The sequence below is a fragment of the Suricata suricatta genome, chromosome 5 (genome assembly GCF_006229205.1).
Source record: "Suricata suricatta isolate VVHF042 chromosome 5, meerkat_22Aug2017_6uvM2_HiC, whole genome shotgun sequence".
In the NCBI taxonomy this organism is placed as follows: domain Eukaryota; kingdom Metazoa; phylum Chordata; class Mammalia; order Carnivora; family Herpestidae; genus Suricata; species Suricata suricatta.
In genome coordinates this window covers 98,392,615-98,408,015 of record NC_043704.1, presented here as the reverse complement: position 1 = coordinate 98,408,015, position 15,401 = coordinate 98,392,615, and the positions used below count along the sequence as shown (strand labels likewise).

Sequence of the window (15,401 nt, the reverse complement as noted above, 5' to 3'; positions counted from 1 at the left end):
TTAAGCAGATTCCTACAGCAAGAATGGGGAGTGTGTAGCGCTGTCTGACATTGTTTGATAGAATTAGCCTCAGACTGGAATGAGGGAGGTGGGTGGAATGACGTTTTGGAAATGGTGATGAAAGCTCAGGTAGATAGTTACACAAGTCTGTGGTACATGAACACTGAAATAAAACCAGTCATCCCTTGAATTGACTGACGGTAAAATAAGAGCTGCAGGATAATGCCAGTGAATGAAGGAAATGTTTAAAAACTTAAACTGCAATGAATTTTGTTGCTAGACTGGGAATCCCAGAAAGGACAGTGGGAGGGATTTGGAAGCTTGGCAAATGTGAAAATGTGATTAGTGTGTCTTTCAGTATAGGTTACTAAAGATATGCAAGTACATTTCCAAAGGGATTTTTAAACACAAGATTATGGAGCACCTGGGTGGCTCAGTCGGTTGAGCAGCTGACTTCAGCTCAGGTCATAATCTCACGGTTTGTGGGTTCAAACCCTGCATCGGGCTCTGTGCTGACAGCTAGCACAGAGCCTGGACCCTGCTTCAGATTCTGTGTCTCCCCCTCTCTCTGCCCCTCCCCTGCTCTCTCTCTCTCTCTCTCTCTCTCTCTCTCTTTCTCTTTCTCGAAATAAAATAAAGACATAAAAATTTAAAAATAAATAAACACAAGTTATATTTCATAGTGGTATAAGATGTTTGATATTCAAATTGATGTGTGCACACTCATATGTATCAAGGGAGAAGAGACTTTTCTCTCTCTTCATATGATTCTGGAAGATGTAGAATACAGCACAGGGGAGCCTGGGTGACTCAGTCAGTTAAGCGTCCAACTTCAGCTCAGGTCATGATCCTTGGGTTTAAGCTTGGTGTCGCGCTCTGTACTGACAGCTCAGAGCCTGAGCTTCGGATTCTGTGTCTCTCTCACTCTCTGCCCCTCCCCCACTCACATTCTGTCTCTTTCCATTTCTCAAAAATGAATAAACGTTAAAAAAATTTAAGATACAGCAAAGATGGATCACAACAATGACCTATATCATTAAATATAGAAGTCTTTTTTTTTTTTGGTCCTCATTTTGATAATTTTCCACCTTTCTTTTTCAGAAATTTACTTCCACTGCTTTTAGAAACACCACAAATTTTTTATCTTCTTTTTTTCTTCTAATATACAGTCACTCTTCACTCTGAGTTTTAGGCACTTTGTTCTTTTCGTCCTCCCTAATGTTGGATATTGTAAAGTATCATAGGACTGTTAAGCTTCCCACTGAAAATAAAGTATCTTAGTGATCACACTCAGTTTGGTTGATTAAATTACTATGTATATCCAAGTACCTATCAATGAAAATCCATGGATGTTTCATAGGCACTAACTCAATGTATGAAGAACTGAACCCATCAATTATTATTTCTGTCACTCACATGTATCTCATTCAGTAAGAGATCCTGAGTAGTTGGGGCACCTGGGTGGCTCAGTCTGTTAAGTGTCTGACTTCGGAGTTCAAGCTGGGGGTCAGGCTCTGTGCTGAGAGCCCAGAGCCTGGAGCCTGTTTTCAATTCTGTGTCTCCCTATCTCTCTGCCTATCCCACACTCATTCTCTCTCTCTCTCTCTTTCTTTCTCTCTCTCTCTCTCTCAAAAATAAATGAACATAAAAGGAAAGCTCTATTAAAAAAAAAAGAGAGATCCTGAGTCAAGTCAGACAGCTGTGTAAACTTCATTGATTTCCCCTTCTCAAATATCCTTTATAACTATCTAAGTAATCATCAAACCGTATGACTTGTATCCACCAAACGTCTCAAATTGATCATCTGACTGGTCTTTTCTTTTTTTATTTAATTTTTTAAGTTTGTTTGTTTGTTTATTTATTTGAAATGTTTTAATATTTATTTATTCTTGAGAGAGAAAGAGTGGGCACAAGGGGGAAGGGGCAGAGAGAGAGATGGAGAGAATCAGAAGCAGACTCTGATTCGGGGCTCGAACTCACAAGTCCTGAAATCATGGTCTGGGCTGAAATCAAGACTTGGATGCTCAACTGACTGAGCCACCCACCCAGGAGCCACCCAGGAACCTTTTAATTTATTTTTTATTTTATTTTTTATTTTTTTAATGTTTACTTATTTTTGAGAAAGAGAGAGCGAGCAAGCAAGAGAGAGACCGAGTGTGAGCAAGAAAGGGGCAGAGAGAGAGGGAGACACAGAATCTGAAGCAGGCTTCAGGCTCTGAGCTGTCAGCACATAGACCGACATGGGGCTCGAACCCATAACTGCGAGATCATGACCTGAGCTGAAGTCAGATGCTTAACCGACTGAGCCACCCAGGCGCCCCTAGTCTTTTTATTCTCAACATAACCTTCTAATCTAGGATTATTATTGCTGCCCTGGGCCATTGAAACACATCTCTAAATCATATTCTGTCACCTTTCTTGCTCACCTCGAGGCCATCTGTCCCCTGCAGACAGGATGATCTTAATGAAATGCAAAATTAATAGCATGCAACCCAGACTGAAACAAAGAAACCACAAAACAAAATGTTTCCACATGGTGCCCTTCAGTTATAATCCTAAACTAGTAGAGTTGACACATGTATGAACTGGTTTCTCCATATCTCTTCAGACTCATGTCTCCACACTCCTGCCTTCTTATTTTCTCTTCCTCTCTTTATCAGCTTTGAGTTTTTGCAAATACTATTATATTTTCCCAAAGGACTCTCTCCTTGAGAAAGGTTTCCTATAGCACTCTAGGACTGACTTGAGACTCTTCTATGATTTATTCCACAGAAGTATTTTCGCTCACGGTGTAGCCCTTATCACTGTGCATGGTAAATTGTTATTTGCTGCTGTCTTTCAGCAGTACATGGTACCTCTTAGACGGTAGGTCTGCATTTTATTCTCAAGTATATTTCTACTGACACTACAAAATTTAGCACAGTGCCTGGCTTGTAACTGCTGCTCAATATTTTTTCAGTGAATAAAATTAAAAATACCATAGAAATGTGGGGTAAATTTTAATATAAAATATTTGATTTTTTATAATCATGATTTTTGGTTCATACTATTGGATAAAGCAGAAAAGGACTGGAATCGGATGTCCAAATAATGGTATAATCATATCTTTACAGTAATGATTATGTAGTTTATTTTATTCTGCCTGAATAATAGCAAAATAGATCAAATATTGTTCTGATTGTTTTAATGACCAAACTGGATTCTTTCCCATGGCTGTGTTGATTGAGTATGCAAAATTCTTTTAAATTAGAGAAGACTAGCATGACTAGAACACTGTAATCTTCTAGAAACAACGATTATTTTATGTGGGCTATTTGGGGAATTGGAAGGGCAGCATTAAGCTAATATAACTGAAAATACTGAAATTCAGGTATAAAATATAGCTAGACCCAATTTTCATGTGGTTTCAATAAAAAACCGAAGTGTTTTCAACTTTTAGTTCAAGACTACACTCTTGCTAAATTGGAATATTCATGGGTCTCTTGTGTAACATATTAAATACAACTTAAATACAGGGCACTTTTCAAGTTTTTTTTAAATTATTATATAATAAGACTTTAGAATGAATGAGTGGATTTTAAAATTGTTTTGAGATTCAAGATGCTTTAAAACATGTTACTTTCTACTCTATATAATCACTCGTGCATAACTATTTAGATCCACTGCTCATATTTAGCATAAGTTTAGCAGGGGACAGAAGGCAAATATTTGTTAGGTGTATTTCCTTCTAACTATCTCATCCATTTTCGCTTGCATTTTTATAATCCAAGCACAACACAGTTTCATATTACGTTATCTTCGAAAGTAAAGTACATAATATGATAATGTTACACAGGTTCTCTAAGAAAAGTGACATGATTGTTATATTAATTAAACTTACAATATTCAAAGTTGACTTTAAGCATGGCTAGTGGAGCAAGGCCTTAAATTTCTGTAACTGTTTGCTTTAAAAACAAAAGGTGTTATCAAGTTAAGTATTCTTTCATTATCATAATTTATTATAAAATACCCCTATTTCTTTAGTGTTTTTTTTTTTTATAGAAGTCAGTAGAGGTTTACACATTCCTATGACGGTATTTATATTTATGATCGCTAATAATATTAAAATTACTGTTCTCAATCATGCTTACTCTATGGTAGACATTATATTAGGTGATTAGATTTTTTTAAATCTCAATTTTCACATCAATTACAGAAATTGATATTTATTTTGCAGATGAAAATAGTAAACTTCAGGAAGGCTATATTCTCGCAGGCTGAATATTTTTAAATAGATCTTCGATAAAAACAGCTTTATTATCTATAGTTATACTCAGTATGAGCTAAAGATAATATTTTTCTGTTCAAGTTGTGATTTTTCTAGCAGCAGATTCCAATTCACAGAGAAAAGTTTATGAAGGTTTTCTATATTGTTCCTACCAGGAAGATTAGTCCCTCTCAAAATATCTTAATATACACTATATTTAGTGTCTTGGAAAAGTGTAGATTCCCAGTTCTTAACACTTCCTTCATTTGCATGCTAACATTGTATTTGGGGGGATTTCTGTATACTTGCCACAGCTTTATCACTTTATAACATTTGTTTCCATTTTGTCCTTGGGTGTGTTATGTTGTTGCCAGTTTTTCAGTTTTTAGGCAAGGCTGTGATTTTGGGACAAACCCCACTAGCCATTGGGAGTGAGGATATGTCATCATCAGCTGTGCCCTCTGGCCTTTTGGGGAATCAAGTTCTTCCAGTTGAAATTAAGAGTAAATTGTTAGCTAATTGGTTTCCTTGGCAGTATTTGGGGTTTTTTTTTTTGTTGTTGTTGTTGTTTAAATGTTTGTTTGTTTACTTATTTATCTATGTATTTATTGAGAAAGAGACAGAGACAGAGCACAAGCCAGGGAAGAGAGAAGGTAACAGAATATGAAGCAGGCTCCAAGCTCTGAGCTGTCAGCACAGAGCCAGATGCAGTTCACAGGTCAAGAGATCCTGACCTGAGTGGAAGTTGGACCCTTAACCCAAATGAACACCCATATGCCCCTTCAAATACAGCAGTATTTGAAGCAAGCTGTTATTCCTTTTATCGCTTTTGAAAAGTTTTGTTCTTTAGTATACCATTAAATGAAGAACTGATATGGAACTCTTAAAGCACAGACTGTGGCCAGATCAGAAGATAAAACTAAGGGTAACTTTTGTAAGAACAAACATCTAACTCAGAGTTAATACATTAAAACACACAGTGAGTACCCTCTTTAAAAACAAAAACATTTTACTTAAGAGTTAGAAGTTAAATTGACCGAATTTTATTTCATAGTGATGATAAAAATAAAACTGCACAATTGATCACAAAAATAGATATAATAAATCATTAATTTAAAAATCAGTCATTATAACACAGCAGCAATGTGAAATGTCAATTAGCAGAATATGAAAACCCAAGAAATGAAACCATCTTGTCAAAAGTGGAAGATCCAAACTGCAAATGAATCTAAACTGGAGAGATTTCAGTTTCCATTTAGTACGGAGTTACAATCCCCAAGGAAAAGGTGAAATTAGAAATGACTCTGGATATGCAAGTAGAGGTCTAATTCTTCTTTTATCTAATTTTTCATTAGACAAATGACAATAGTCTGAAATAAAAATATATACCTATGTATTCATTCACAGAAACCTCACACTGTGCAAACATTCTTTCTCTGTTGTCTATCATTTCTAGTTACTAAAAATGTTCAGGTGTCTTTCATAATGTCGTAAGATCTCCAAAATTCTCAGATTTCTAGACCGTCTTTTACTTTCATTTACAACTATTCCGTCGGGTTCTCTGCATACATGTTTTGTCAGGGTTTTGATTCAAAACTTTTTTTACCAGGAAAAAAAAATGATCAAAAGAGAAGCTGCCATGAATTAAACAAAACAAACTGCAAAATTGTAATAAATCAGTGCTCTATGGCATATTGATAAACAAGAAATAAGTTCCTTTGATGGTTTACCAATACAATTTAAAAGATAATTTGTGGGTAGAATCTTTTGATGTTGAAATAATTTTTATATACTTTTAGGTATTGAATTACTAAATATTACTGTTGGTTATTTTACTACAATCATCTTTTATCTCTTCTGGTTTTCTTCCTTATGAAGTAAATAATTTTCAGTTCCTTATGACTAAAGATTGAACATCAATTCTAAACTTTTTTAATGTTTTTTATTTATTTTTGAGAGATAGAGAAAGCACGAGCAGGGGAGGGTCAGAGAGAGAGGGAGATATAGATTCTGAAGCAGCCTCCAGTGTCTTAGCTAGTGGTCAGCACAGAGACTGATGCAGGGCTTGAACCCACGAACTGTGAAATCATGACCTGAGCCGAAGCTGGATGCTTAACGGACTGAGCCACCCAGGTGCCCCAAAGATGAATTCTGATTTTTCATCTTATTTTCCATTTGTAGATATCTGATTATGCTTATATCAAGAGTAGGTTACAATGAGAGAACTTACATATATATATATATATATATACTAATATTTTTTAAAGTCCATACCACTTTACAAAATAAAGATAAAGATAATTTATCTTGAACTTAATCCCATTGAAATGTTTGTTGAGAACATATTCTGTTTAAACCATAATTAACCCACCATTTAGGTTTACCTATTTACACCAAAATCTTTCCCTAGTCCAAAAAATGAAGAAGAAAAGAAACTTAAAAACAAGATTGAAATAAATTTCTAGGCCCAAAATAGGAGTTGTTTCTGCTTGGGGTGATAGGTCAGCAAACCAAAGTTAGATAACTTTTGTGTGCCTGTAAATTTTCCACTTGACTAGAAACACCCAGTCAACTGATCCCCAAATGCCAAGTCAACTAGCGGCTCTCTTTGTTTCTTGATATTTGTAAATAAAGTCAGATATGCAAACCCAGCTAGTAAAGTCCTGTCTTCTCTTTGCTGCTTCTAAAGCTCTAGAAAATTTGCTCTCATCCAAACATCCCTGGGGTAGAAGTCTCCACTGCTTGGCAAGCACTGTACATGGATTGCTTTCCCTTAAACAAAGGACATCACGTTTATTACTAAATTGTTTCACTTTTGTCGTTTGGCAACAATAGATATAAGTTTGTAGGTTTTAAGCCAATTTTCTATAAATGTTTTAACAAAAGAAAAGCCAATTATATAGATGATATTCCATCTAATGTTTAAAAGTTAATAATTTTTCTCACTTTGACATCATTTATTCATTACGTATAATTGATCTCCATTGCACTAACAGTAGAAAAAAGAATGTGATGGAGTTTTGGGTGATGGAGGGGTTCATGGGGTTCCGAGCTGACAGCCAAGAAAAAATTCTTGAAGACATCTTGGTGCAAAAACCTGACACTATTAAAGCATGGGGACAGGACCAGTGGGCAGAAGGAGCTGCACTGGGCTTGGGAAGAGTGGTCCTAATGTAGATGGAACCGGGGGAGGTAAGGTCAGAAGGGAAGTTTCCAAAGAGATTTCATTTGCTAAAATCTCGCTGATTACTGGAGGCATAGCTATGTCAAGCTGGTTTTTTTTCCCTCTAGCAAAACATTTACATGAAGACAGCATGGAGTTCCTAGACTTTAGGCCCTTGATGGGATTTCTTTTTTCTTGTAAGCTGGTGGACACTCCTTCAGTTTAACCATTTTTTTTGTTTTGTTTTGTTTTGTTTTGTTTGTTTTTCGTTTTTTTTTTTTTTTTGGTCCTTTCCTGTCTTAGGGTAACCAGGAGTGTCCAAGAAATATCACACATATTCCACCTGGAGCAGAAGCGGTGAGGGGCCTGGGAGAGGGAGGTGACAGCCTGTACTTTGTCTTCAGACTGCCTTATGCTTCCTCTTCAGAGTGTAATTAAATATAGAAGATATAAAGCAATCACTGTGGCTCTATGTAATAATTTAGATAGGGATCAGAAGGCCAATCTTAATTTACACACAGTTAATTATAGTCCTAAGTAACAGAAGATATGAATCCAAAGTTGATTGAGAAGAAAAGATTAGGATTTTTACTTCCTTGAATTTTAATCATTTTTATAACTGTTAGGTTTCTTTGACTTCCACAATGTTTACTTTGTAATAAAACCCTTTATATAATTACAAGGTCTGAATAATTTATTTTCTAATAATTCAAAATTGTAAGCAGAGAGAGCATTGCAAATAGTTATTTTTAGTAATAATTTGAAAATTAAATTTGAGATTGCAAAGTCTAGTGTTATAAATAGAATTAGTTTGAAAAACCTGGAAATAATATTTTCTGGTTTATCTTATTTTTCCCTCATTCTTCATTTCAGGGTTAATTAATAGGATTCAAAAGTCTTCATAAATACGTTTTATGAAACATTCATTTCCCAGAGGTTATCTTTCGTTAGGTGGAAAAGGAAAGAAAAATATTAAAAAATAAACAATAAAATAAACTCAGATGCATAATCAGAGCTTTAGAGATACAGGCTGAGGGAGAAGGAAACCTTATTTCTGTTATAATGTTAATATTTAGATTAATTTTTTATTTAATGTTTTAATTAATTAATTTTAAATTTTAAATACAAGTTAACTAGCATATACTGCAACAATGATTTCAGGAGTAGATTCCTTAATGCCCCTTCTCCATTTATCCCATCCCCCCTCCCACAACCCCTCAAGTATCCCTATGTTCTCCGTATTTGAGTCTCTTATGTTTTGTCCCCCTCCCTGTTTTTATATTATTTTTGCTTCCCTTCCATTATGTATATCGGTTTTGTATTTTATATTCCTCATATGAGTGAAGTCATATGATATTTATCTTTCTCTGACTAATTAATTTCACTTAGCATGATACCCTCTAATTCCATCCATGTAATTGTAAATGACAGGATTTCATTCTTTTTTGTTGCCAAGTAATACTCCATTGTATACCACCTCTTCTTTATCCATTTTTCTGTCGATGGACATTTGGGCTTTTTCCATACTTTGGCTATTGTTGATAGTGCTGCTATAAACATTGGGGTGCATGTACCCCTTCCAAACAGCACACCTATGTCTCTGGGATAAATACCTAGTAGTGCAATTGTTGGGACACAGGGTAGTTCTAATTTTAATTTTTTGAGGAGCTTCCAAACTGTTTTGCAGAGTGGCTGCACCAGCTTGAATTCCCACCAGCAGTGCAAAATAGATCATTTTTCCTCATCCTTGCCAAAATCTATTGTTGCCTGAGTTGTTAATGTTAGCCATTCTGATAGGTATGAGGTGATATCTCATTGTGGTTTTGATTTTTATTGCCCTGATGATGAGTGATGTTCAGCATTTTTTCATGGATCTGTTGGCCATCTGGATGTCTTCTTTGAAGAAGTGTCTATTCATGTCTTTTTTCCATATCTTCACTAGATTATTTGTTTTTTGGGTGTTGAGTTTGATAAGTTCTTTATAGATTTTGGATACTAACTCTTTATCTGATGTCATTTGGAAATATCTTCTCCCATTCTGTTGATTGCCTTTTAGTTTTGTTGATTGATTCCTTTGCTGTGCAGGTTTTTATTTTGATGAGGTCTCAATAGTTCATTTTTGCTTTTGTTTCTCTTGCCTCTGCCGAGGTTAAAGAGGTTTTTGGCTGCTTTCTCCTTGAGAATTTTGATGGCCTCCTGTCTTTCATTTAGGTCTTTCATCCATTTTGAATTTATTTTTGTGTGTGGTGTAAGAAAGTGGTCCAGGTTAACTTTTCTGCATGTTGCTGTCCAGTTTTCCCAGCACCATTTGCTGAAGAGACTGTCTTTTTTCCATTGGATATTCTTTCCTGCTTTGTCATAGATGAGTTGGCCATACATTTATGGGTCCATTTCTGGCTTCTCTATTCTGTTCCACTGATCTAAGTGTCTGTTTTTGTGCCAGTATCATACTGTCTTTATGATAACAGCTTTGTATTACAGCTTGAAGTCCAGGATTGTGATGCCTCCTGCTTTGGTTTTCTTTTTCAAGATTGCTTTGGCTATTCAGGGTCTTTCCTGGTTCCATACATATTTTAGGATTGTTTGTCCTAGCTCTGTGAAGAATGCTGGTTTATTTACATAGGAGTTGCTATTTAGATCAACTTTTGCCCTCACGATGTTAATCTTTACTTACTCAGCTCACAATACTTAATGTATTGTAAACTTGTGAGCTGAGCTCTGCCTAGCCTTAAAGCTAATATTGAGAAAAGTAGCCAGGGCTTTAGAAATGCCGGGTGTCCCTTGAGAGCCCCATTCTCCAGTCCCTGCTGGCCTCATCTAGATGTGGGAGCCTGCTCTCACTACCATGTCCTGTATTTTCTTCTGTTTCTCTTACCTACTAAATGGGCCCTTTATCAAACTTCTCTCTGACACCTTTCTCAGCCTCAGCCAAACTCTGCTCCAACTCTGAAGCCCATCTCACTTGTAGATAGAGTTACCAGATTTGGCAAAAATAAAACAAAACAACAACAAACAGAAACCCGAGTTACATATGAATTTTACCTAAACAACATGTAATTTTCTTTATTTTTTACTATAATATGCCCCATGCAGATTTATGGGGCATACTAAAACACTAAGAAAATTGTTATTTAGCTAAAATTCACATTTAACTAGACATCCTGAACTTTATCTGACAATGTTACCTGTAGTATATGTTTGGAAATATGTCAGCTATTTTGCATAAAGTTGTTTTTTAAATTTCCATGCCAACCCAGGAGATAGGTATTAGCATGATAGGGAAAGATAAAATTAAATAGACAGAGAGGGGAAGTTTAGGACCTGAGATCTCCGGGTAGGGAAAAACACGATTTTTAAACAATGCAGTAATTATTTGACTTGAGCAAACTCCTTCAAGCATAAGATTCCTTTTAAGAATGTAAAACACCACCTACTCTCTCTCAGATTTCCCTTAAGAATTTGACAAACAAAAGGCCTGACTACAAATTAGTAACCTTAAAACTTGTGTGATACTGGGACCACGTGACCTAGTCTGACTCTTCCCACAGCGGAATTGAGCCAATCAGGAATGCACAATCCAGCAGCTAGTTATCCAACCAATAAGGGTAAACCTGAGAAAGGAAGGGGGGAAGGGCGATGTTGGAGGATTCTTTACCTCAAAACCTGGGGTTCCTTGTCTCCCGGCTTTGAAGAATGAAGAAGTGGACACAAAATGAGGAGCAGGGAAAAGTTTGTCAGAGAATAAGATCAGAAAGGAAGAATAGTATGAAAGCTCTCTTTACAGAGAAGGAGCATTCCAAAGGGAATACCTGGGACTATTTTTAAGGGTCTTGTGTTATAAGGTTCTGGTAAGCTTTCCCTACCCTTCCTTTCCCCTTCCCTTGTTTCTTTCTGGGTTCCACCCTGATTGGCTATACCACTCTAAATGCCTAGTCATTCCTTTTTTTTTAATGTTTGTTTATTTTTAAGACAGAGAGAGACAGAGTGTGAACAAGGGAGGAGCAGAGAGAGAGGGAGACACAGAATCTGAAACAGGCTCCAGACTCTGTGCCATCAGCACAGAACTCGATGTGGGGCTCAAACCCACGAACCTGTGAGCCAAAGACAGATGCTTAACCGACTGAGCTACCCAGGCACCCCTCTAGTCATTCCTTTTGGATTGGCTTGTTTCTATTGTGTGAAAAGTGGTCTATGGCTATGTCACTCCTTGTGAGTCATATATTTTATGGATGGTCTACTACTTATTTTTAGTTAGGTCTTTTGTTAAATTCCTGAGGGAAACTTAATGGGGAGTAGGTGGTGTCTGTTACATTCTTAAGAGGAACCTTAAGACTGAGGGGGTTTGCTGTGGTCAGATATTCCCAGCACTGTTCCAAAATAGATGTTTTTCCACACGCAGGGACCTCAGGTCCTAATCTTTACCCCTAAGCCTACTGAATCCTATGGTTTCCTATCATAGTGAGACCCCTGCACCCCATGTATTGAGGGAAAAATCCTGCAACATTAACACTCCCGTATTAAAGACGAGGAAACTAAGGGTAAACGGGATTCAATTATTTGCTCTTTCCTTTTCCCAGTAGCACACAAAAATTCTAAAGGGAGCAAAGTATAGTGAAGAGGTAACTGTTTTTCCATCAGACCACAGGTTTCAAATTGGAGCTCTGGTTTTTATTAATTCCTGTAGAATTTTGAGCAGTTTAAGCTCTTTAAGCTTCAGTGTCCTGTCACACTACCTGTTGATGATGGCCATACTTCCTTAGAGAACCGCATAATGAAAATGACATCTTGAGCAGACACCTACTGCATGCTAGCAGTTAATATATTTTAATTAATGCTGTTAATACATACAACACTACATAGGCTTACAATTATCATCCAAGGCCATTTAGTTAGTACTTTCTTTTTCTAAATTATTTTAATGTTTATTTATTTTGAGAGAGAGAGAGAGAGAAAGCACAAATGGGGGGTGAAGCAGAACGAAAGGGAGACAGAGAATCCCAAGTAGGCTCTGCACCGACAGTGAAGAGCTGAACACGGGGCTCGATCCCACAAACCATAAGTTCATGACCTGGGCCAAAAACCAAGGGTCAGAGGCTTAACTCACTGAGCGTCCCAGGTGCCCCGTAGTCAGTATTTTCTTTAGAAGATCCTGACCACACAGTAAGGCTTAATTATTATCACTTATAGATCATATGCAAGGCATATTCTTTAAGGGTTCAGTTATTTTAATTATAACCACATTTATTTTATTTTAACAAATTAATTTTCTGAACAGGGTTGCATGATATTTCCCTGAATGTTAAAGGACACCTAGAAAGCACTACATACCATGTTATGTGATATGAGGTCAATATTTTATTATCAGCTGTACTCGCTGGCATATCTGAGGTTATCTTTCCCTCCAGCTCCTTGTCTTGCTGTTCCTATGACCTTTCAGACTGTTATAAAGCTGCTTACTTCCTGCCTTAGTTCTCAGGAAACTGCTGCTTCCAATTGGTCTCTCATCTTAAAAATTAAAAAAATAGGGGCGCTGGGTGACTCAGTCGGTTAAGTGTCCGGCTTTGGCTCAGGTCATGATCTCACAGTTCGTGGGTTCGAGCCCCGTGTTGGGCTCTGTGCTGACAGCTAGCTCAGAGCCTGGAGCCTGTCTTTGGATTCTGTGTCTCCCTCTCTCTCTGACCCTCCCCTGCTCGTGCTGTCTCTTTCTGTCTCTCAAAAATAAATAAAAAACATTTTAAAAAATTAAAAAAATAGTTCTTTTAGAATGTAGGGTATGTTAGAAACCAAAAGACTCCAAGTGATGAAATACGACTTTTCCTGTGGAATAAATATTAAAGAAATATTTCATGATAGCTTCTTTTGCTGTTCAGAATATTTGGGTGGTGCTTTGATTTATTTTCCCTTTATTTCCATCTCTTGATTCCCTTAGTGTGTGCTTTGCAAAATCCAGGTTACTGACAGCCTGACTTCTAAGCAAGTGGTTTGCCTTATATTGAGATGCATTGTTTTCCAAAATAGAAAATAAATAAATGAATAAAATTAGGTAGATGATTATGATGCTGACACAAAATCAAATTAGTCACATTAATCACTGTGCAGTCCCATCAGCACACAAACATGTTGCGATAGCTCTCGTAAAAATGCAGAAACAATTGTGGGAAAAAAATGGACATGACTGAAGCCATTTAAAAATAGAGCCCGAGCAGCCAATGAAGAGAAACTGCTTCACCTGCCTTTGTTTGCACTGGGTCAAAACCTTTGTACTGGGCAAAAGAGCAGGTGTGTTTTAAGCAATTGTTTTAGCAATCAGTGGAAAAACATACCCAGTCACAAGACTGAAGATAAAACCAGCAGTCCATTAATATATAACCCAGAGTGGTTTGTGACTTAACATTTGTGGAAAGCTTAATATCCATAGAAAACTTTTGCTCTCCTTCAACTCATGTAATTTCCTCCTGCCTTTTCCTCATAAATCTGCCCTGGTTTTACCTACAGGCGAAACACTATTTGGGTTTCTACCTGAATCTGTGCTACCCAGATTGCAACAGTTTTATCCCAAATAAACACTACTTTTTCTCTCATGCAAACTTTTCATTTAAGGTGACATAATCAAAATGGCTCTTGTTCTCTCTCTGGTCCCCACATCTGATTCAGCTTCCCTGCCACACTTCAGAGTAAGCCTTCTTGGAAAAACTGATTCAAATCAAAATTTCTAATTCCTTATCCCCCTTTCTCCTTGGCATCTCCATTAAGGGTGTACTTCTCACCATTCTACCAAAACATCACATCTTTGCGACCAATAAGCCATAGACTTTTGTATAAGTTTCATATGGTTTTCATTATACTCATTCTATATTTGGTACTTCTATCCCGTCCTCCTTTGCAATGTTTTCTTCATTTGCCCTGGGGGAGATACCTTGTTCTTGTAGTTGCCTTTCTAACTCACTGGCGAGTCCTCTCTGCTGCTGGTTGCTCTTCTTCCTGACGTCTAGCCTTGGAGTGGCCAGACATCTGCTCCGTCTACAACCTCTTGGAGTAAGACAGTCCTGTCTCATGGCCTCATATACCATCCTCATGCTGTTAGATACCAAATGTATATCTCTAACCTCTGCCTTTCCCTGGCATTCTAGATTTCAGTATCCAAATTGTTATTTTATTGCTGCGGTGTCTGCAAAATAGGCACCTTAAACTTAAAAATATTTAAAATAGCACTTCTGGTTACAAAATTCCAAACACCTCCTCCCATAGGTATTCTTATCTTAGAAAATGGCACCTCTGGTGGCTTAGGTCAAAAACCTTGGGGCATCCTTGCCGTCATTATTCTCACATACCCAACATCGAATTTATCAGTAGATCCTATAGGATCATAGAACAGGCATAGCTTGTTTCATTGTGCTGGTCATTAGTGCACTTCACAGATAATTTGCATTTTTTATAAATTGAGGGTGTGTGGCAACCCTGCCTCCAACAAGGCCATTGGCACCATTTTTCCAACGGCATTTGCTCATTTTCTGTCGCTGTGCCATATTTTGGTAATTCTTGCAATATACAAACTTTTTCATTATTATTCTATTTGTTGTGGTGAACCGAGATCAGTGATCTTTGATGTTATTGTTTTAACTGTGTTGAGCCACCACAAGCTTTGCCTGAATAGGACAGAGAACTTAATTGACAAATATATGTGTTGGGACTGCTCTCCCCACCCACGATTCCTCCATCTCTCTCCCTCTATTCAGGCCTCCATAACATATGACCAAACCATACAAAATTTTAAACTTGTGACTAATAAGTGCTCTATAAAAAATGTATATTTTTTATATCAAGGAGCTTTACAAAATGTCTAATTTTAATACTTCCAGAAGCATTATGAAGTCAATAAAAGCATGATTGGAATTATGGCTTTTTAAGCAAAACATGGAATTCTAACATCTGTGACCTCTTTAGATTATTATGGTGGTTTGCAATGGTTTATCAGAGAAAATACATTTTTGT

The 15,401-nt window shown here is 36.9% G+C and overlaps 1 protein-coding gene and 1 long non-coding RNA gene across 2 annotated transcripts in view; one reads left to right on the top strand and one right to left on the bottom strand.

Moving 5' to 3' along the window:
- The window catches only part of LOC115292051, a 66,576-nt gene that overhangs the window by 33,383 nt on the left and 17,792 nt on the right, over window positions 1-15,401 (top strand). The gene's annotated exons all lie outside the window — the stretch shown is intronic.
- The window catches only part of BCHE (butyrylcholinesterase), a 60,898-nt gene that overhangs the window by 27,872 nt on the left and 17,625 nt on the right, over window positions 1-15,401 (bottom strand). The gene's annotated exons all lie outside the window — the stretch shown is intronic.